Source organism: Carlito syrichta, unplaced genomic scaffold, assembly GCF_000164805.1.
Source record: "Carlito syrichta isolate Samal-C Ts95f unplaced genomic scaffold, Tarsius_syrichta-2.0.1 Scaffold153531, whole genome shotgun sequence".
Lineage (NCBI taxonomy): Eukaryota > Metazoa > Chordata > Mammalia > Primates > Tarsiidae > Carlito > Carlito syrichta.
In genome coordinates, this window is record NW_007097627.1 from 2,102 (window position 1) to 8,932 (window position 6,831).

Sequence of the window (6,831 nt, forward strand, 5' to 3'; positions counted from 1 at the left end):
GACCTCCGGAACGTTTGCCCTGAGACGCCCTTCCCGGAGAGGACGCACCATCCTTCGCATGGGCTGGTTTCTCAGACCAGCCTTAGCGAGCCCTGTGGGAGGAGGCCCAGAATGTGCAGGAGAGATCTTGGGCCTGAGTCCACGGTCAGGTCCTAGGAGGCAGCTGCAGTAGGGAACAGAAAGGCCTGGGCCGAGTGTAGGCACTCAGGCGCCCCAGGCTAGCGCTCGCGTTCCATGGGCCACCAAAAGAGGAGTTCCTAGGCTGTCCAGAAGACCTTGTCTCCTTGCAAGTGCCCTAGAAACGCCCCACACCCTCACGCATCCAAGCAGAGCCTGTGATTCAGATGTCTGGCCCTCCCCGGCTCTCCCTCCCGTCCTCCTGCATGTGTTGGCGGGGGCAGAGACCCGGGATTGCAGGTGGGACGTCCTGGCTGCACCCGCCCAGAGTCAGCGCCCTCCCTGCTCGGCACCCCGTGTGACGGCTTGCCTCGAGTTCCCCTTGCCATGTCCTCTAGACGCAGAGGCAGGGAGTGCGTCAGGGAGTCTCCTGGCCTCCCCCAGAGGCTGCCTAGAAGGAGAGCGAGGGAGGGAAGCAGGCACAGCCCCTGAGCCAGTGTGCGGTGTTCAGGAGACTCTTCCACCATCCCAGGCTCCACCCCGCCCCCCGCAGCCTCCTCAGCTCCCAGGGTCTCCTCTGGCTTCCCTCAGTCTTCCCAGAGACGCCCCTGAGCACACCTAGAGGGCGGGGGACCGTAGGACCCGGGCTCCGTCCCACGTCAACACCCCTGCCATGCTGCCACCCCAGCACACCTGCGTGTATCATTCAGCTCACCCTCCCAGTCAGCCACGTCTGAGGGGAAAGGCCCCAGGGAGCCCCCTTGCCCATCAGGACGCTGCTGACTGCTTTGCATTTTTGGCTCTTCTACATGTATTTTGTAAAACATACCAGATCTAATAAAACACAGTGGCTATGCACAGGCTGCTGTCTCTGCCTTTTCTCTCTCCCGCGCCTCAAACCCCGCACCATCCCTAACTCATTCACCTGCAGTCTTCCAGAGCCCCAAGAAAATACCTTTCTTTTCCACAGCCTGGCCATACTTTGGCCCGACACGGGTTCTGGAATGGTTGGAAACCCATCTGGCCTCAGGTCCACACCTGAATCTCCTGCCCACACATCCTGAGAGGAGGCAGGTTAGGAAGGACAGGATGTTGACGTCTCAAAGACTGGACCAGGCAAGCTGTCTTTTCGTGGGTATTCTTTTAAGTTGGAGTCTCACTCTGTCGCCTAGGCTGGAGTGCAGTGCCACACTCACAGCCACTGCAGCATTGACCTGCTGTGCTCAGGCGATCCTTCCCCCTCAGCCTCTTGAGCAGCTGGAATTGCAGGCATGCGCCACCATGCCTGGCTAATTTTTTGATTTATTGTAGAGACGAGGTCTCGCCAAGTTGCCCAGGCTGGTCTCAAACTCCTGAACTCAGGCAGTTCTGTCTCGACCTCCCAAAGTGCTGGGACTACAGGTGTAAGCCATCACACCTGGCTAGCAGGCATTCTTACAGGTTGAATCACAAATTTCTAATTTGCAGACTTCTTAGTTAATCTCAAAGTGTTTTTTTTTTTTTTTTGGAGGGGGTTTATTTTTAGTTTCCAATGAAGTTTCCTTTGTTTAAACATTCCAACCTTGCTTCCAGTATGGACTTTTTTGGGGGCTGTGGTCAGGTCTCTGTTGCCCAGGCTGGAGTGCAATGGCACATTGCACTTCAGGAGGTCACTACAGCCTTGACCTCCCGAAGTCAGGCATTCCTTCTGTCTCAGCCTCCTGAGTGGCTAGGACTACAGGCGCACGCCACCATGCCCACTAATTTGTTTACTGTAGAGATAAGGTTTTGTTACATTGCCCAGGCTGGTCTTGAACTCCTGGGCTCAAGTGATCCTCCCACCTCAGCCTCCCAAAGTGCTGGGATTATAGGCTCGAACCACTTTGTCTAGCCTAGATAGACATTTGTGTCTGTACCCCAGCCAAGAATTGTGGGGGAATCAGATGGTGTGGATTCAGGGCCAGTCACCATGGAGCAGGTGGCACAAAGGTGATAGAGCCTTCCTGTGTGTTCCCGCTCTTTTTTTTGAGTTGGAGGCTCACTCTGTCGCCCAGGCTGGAGGGCAGTGGCAGGCTCCCGGCCACCACAGCCTCGACCTGCTGGGCTCCGGTGAACCTTCTGCCTCAGCCTTCCAAGTAGCTGGAACTACAGGCGCGCGCTACCACGCCCAGCTTATTTTTGATTTATTATAGCGACAAGGTCTCGTCAAGTTGCTCAGACGGGTCTCGAACCCCAGGCTCAGGCAATCCACTTGCCTCAGCCTCCCAAAGTGCTGGGATTACAGGCTGAACCACCGAGCCCAACCTCCGCCCTTTCTTTGTTCTGCTCCTGGAGAGGGGCCACCCATCCTTCCTCTGGGGCGCCATTATGCACGGGAGGAGGGCCAGGCCTTCCCTTCCTTGACTGTACACACGGAGGTGGTCAGGGAGGGGCATGTGTCCAACAAGCAGCAACTTGCCTTCCAAGTCCATTGTTTGGTCATCTGCGTTCCGGGGTAAGTCATCACAGAACCATCTGCTCCCTGGTCCTTGGGTTTCCGTGGGTCATTCCGTGGACCAAAGATCTAATGAGTGCTGTGGGCTCACTGCCCAGAGGAAAACGAAGCACGTTTCCCCGTGTACTATCATGTCCTTAAGTAAGAACCCAGGCGCCTGCCTACCCCTCCGCCTTCCATTTTATAGAAGACGACACAGAGGAGGGACAGGAGGGGCCTTACTCAAGGTCACCCAGTGAGTTTGTGGCAGAGACTAGGTGCGGCCCCAAGTCTCTGCCAAGGGCGGCCTCGGGCAACAGTGAAGACCTGTGCACGCAGGACGGTGCTAGGCATGGGTACATAATCTAAACAAGGTGACACTGCACAGTCCTCACAATGCACACCCTCTACCTGCCTTCTCGGGTGCTTCTCTGTTTGCAACCATGTATTTATTTGCAGGCTGGTCTATGTGCTGTAAGCTCGTGAGGGCTCGTGGCATGCCTGGCCTAGGGTTTTTCCTCACCTTCGGATCCAGATTCAACGCATAACTGTATCACGGGGTGAACCAGCATGATGGGGGTGTGTCTGTAACTGGGTCAGGCGGGCAGACCATCTCCATTGTTTTTTTTCTGAGTCAGAGTCTCATACTATCACCAAGGCTGGAGGACAGTGGCGTGCTCACAGCCACCGCAGCCTTGACCTGCCGGGCTCAGGTGATCCTTCCCACTCAGCCGTCCAAGTACCTGGAACTACAGGTGCACTCCGCCACACTCAGCTAGGTTTTTGTTTGTTTTTTTGTTTTTGAGTTGGAGTCTCACTCTGACCTGCTGGGCTCCAGCGATCCTTCTGCCTCAGCCTTCCAAGTAGCCGGAACTACAGGCACGCGCTACCATGCCCTGCCAATTTTTTGATTTATTGTAGAGGTGAGGTCTCGCCAAGTGCCAGGCGGGTCTCAAACCCATGGGCTGAGGCAATTCACTCACCTCGGCCTCCCAAGGTGCGGGATTACAGGCTGAGCCACTAAGACCGGCTGGGTTTATATATATAATCTATTACAGAGACAAGGTTTATATATAATCTATTACAGAGACAAGGTCTCATCATGTTGCCCAGGCTGGTCTCAAACTTCTGGGCTCAGGCAATCCCAGACTGCTGGGATGACAGACGTGAGCCACTGCGCCCAGCCTGAGAGTGTCCATTTTATAGGGTAGATCCAAGTGTGGGGGAAATTGAAGTCCAAAGCAGAGACTCGCTAGTGAGGGGAGACATGCCCTGGAGCCAGGGATCACACGGATGAGCGCCAGAAAAGCCAGCAGGTGACATTCAGATCGTTCTGTCTCGGCCCCTGGTTGGGCTCTGAATGCCATCAGCTGCTCTTTGCCTTTTGGCATTTGCTGGTTTTCCTCCGACCTTTCCGTCCAGCCCTCCTCTGTGGCCTCATCCCCAACTTGAAATTGAAATCCTGAGCCCGACAGCTCAGACCTGACCCTGTTTTCCAAATCACCTCCAATCGTGTGGCTTTTTTTTTTTTTTGGAGTTGGAGACTCACTCTGTCGCCCAGGCTGGAGTGCAGTAGCATGCTCACAGCCACCGCAGCCTTGACCTGCTGGGTTTAGACGATCCTTCCGTCTCAGCCTTCCAAGTAGCTGGAACTACAGGTGTGAGCCACCATGCCCGGCTAATTTTTGTGATTTATTGTAGAGACAAGGTCTCACCAAGTTGCTCATGCTGGTTTCAAACCCCTGGGCTCAGGCAATCCTCTTGCCTTGGCCTCCCAAAGTGCTGGGATTACAGGCTGAGCCACCGAGCCCAGCTACTTTTTTTTTTTTTAAAGAGTGTCTCCCTTTGTCACCCAGACTGGAGTGCAGTGGCACGAACATAGCTCACAACCTCATACCTGTGGCGCCAAGCGATCCTCCCACTTCAGCCTCCTGAGTAGCTGGGCCTACGTGCACACACCACCACATCCGAGCGGTGGCTTTAAACCACAGGCAGAGAGTCCAAAGTTTATATCCCCGGAAATCTCCTCTGAGATCCAACACCTTATATCCAGTTGCGGGTTCTAGTACCTTCCTGTGGACCAGTAATGGTCAAACTTGACATGTTCAAGATGGAGCTTAAATTCATGCCTTCCTATCCTTCCCCTTCTCATTAAATGACACCTACAGCCAGGCTCGGTGGCTCAGCCTGTAATCCCAGCACTTTGGGAGGCTGAAGCGAGTGGATTGCCTGAGCCCGTGGGTTCGAGATCCACCCAGGCAACTTGGCGAGACCTCATCTCTATGATAAATCAAAAATTAGCCAGGTGTGGTAGCGCATGCCTGTAATTCTGGCTACTCGGAAGGCTGAGGCGGAAGGACCGCCAGAGCCCAGCAAGTCGAGGCTGCGGTGGCCGGGAGCGGCCACTGCACTCCAGTCTGGGCGACAGAGTAAGACTCCAACTCAAAAAAAAAAAAAGACACCAGTATCTACCTAGTTGCTCAGGTCAAAATTTAAGAATCAGGTCGGTCCTGGTGGCTCATGCCTATAATCCCAGCGCTTTGGGAGGCCAAGGAGAGTGGATTGCCTGAGCCCATGAGTTCGAGACCAGCCTGGGCAACTTGGCGAGACCTCATCTCTACAATAAGTCAAAAAGTTAGCCGGACATGGTGGCGTGTGCCTGTAGTTCTGTGGAAGGATGACCGGAGCCCAGGTAGAGGCTGTGGTGGCTGTAAGCGTGCCACTGCACTCCAGCCTGGGCAATAGAGAGACTCCAACTCAAAAAAAAAAAGTTTTCACCTCTTATTCTTTCTCACTCTGCCTCCACCCCCATTTAGCCAGTTACCCATTCCACCACCAAAGATGCACTACCTCTCTGTGGCACAGATGCTGTTCCCTAGCCCACTAGCCCAAGCCCCGTTGTCACCCCTCTAAGAGACCACGTCCTAGGTGTCCATCTTGGCGGCAGCTCCTCGCTGCAGTTTCTGCTTCTGTCACTAGGTTTCCTCCTCCCACCACGCTCACCACAGCTGTGAGTTCCTGTGTCTGGGTTGTGTTTGCCACTGCCTGCTTCTCTGAACCAAATATGAGGCAGCACCCTGCCCTGTCTCATTCATTCCACACACATTTATCCTAGGTCTCCGAAGCCCTGGTTCCTGCCGTAGGTGCTGAGGGCACGTGTGGAGCACAGGTGATAGCCATTGCATGGCAAGAGCCACCCTTGGGTCTGAGACGTCAAAGGTTGATCGTGTCTGGGCCCCAGAGTCTGTACCGTGGAGGGTGGCGTGATTGCGGCTGTTGACTTGCTCACGGCTGCTGCCGTGGGAGGTGGAAGGCAAGGAGGAAAGTGTCACGAGACTAAGGCCTGGCGCTAGCTGGAATGACAGCCTGCAAGTTGCTGTCAACCCAGAAGAGAGAAGCAGAGGCCAAATTAATGCGAGTAGAGAATTATTTGGGCCAGGCCTGAGGACTGCAATCCTGGAGCACAGATTCAAGTTACCCTGAACTCTGGTACACTCTGGTTAGCAGCAGTTACAGGTGGTCTTTTTTTTTTTTTAATTGGAGTCTGTCACCCAGGCTGGAGTGCAGTGGCAGGCTCACGGCCACCACAGCCTCGACCTGCTGGGCTCAGGCAATCCTTCCGCCTCCGCCTTCCAAGTAGCTGGAACTACAGGTGTGTGCTACCCCACACCCGGCTGGTTTTTGATTTATTGCAGAGATGAGGTCTTGCCAAGTTGCCGAGTCCGGCCTCTTCTTTCCCTTTAAAAAAATCCACTTGAGGCCGGGCGCGGTGGCTCAAACCTGTAACCCCGCACTTTGGGAGGCCGAGGGGAGAGGACTGCCCAAGCCCACCGGTTTGAGACCAGCTCTGGCCAACTTGTCAAGACCTCATCTCTACAATAAATCAACAAATCAGCCGGGCGTGGTGGCGCACACCCGTAGTTCCAGCTACTTGGAAGGCGGAGGCGGAAGGATCGCCTGAGCTAAGCCCAGTCGATCGAGGCTGCGGTGGCCCTTAGCGTGTCCCGGCCCTCCAGCTGGGCGACAGGGTGAGACACAGAAGGACAAAGACAAGACGAGAGGCCGTGAGCCCTGGAGCCATAAGCTGGACTCCAGCTAGAGGCAGCGGACAACCGGGGAGCCGCCAGGCCCGAGAGCCAGCCGGACCGTCCTAAGTCCGCGCCAACATCAGCGCGGGCTGAGAAGCCCACTTCGCGTCGATGCCTTCCGAGTGGACCGAGCTCCCCCCACACGAAGCCGCCAGGCGCGCGGCGACGGGCCGG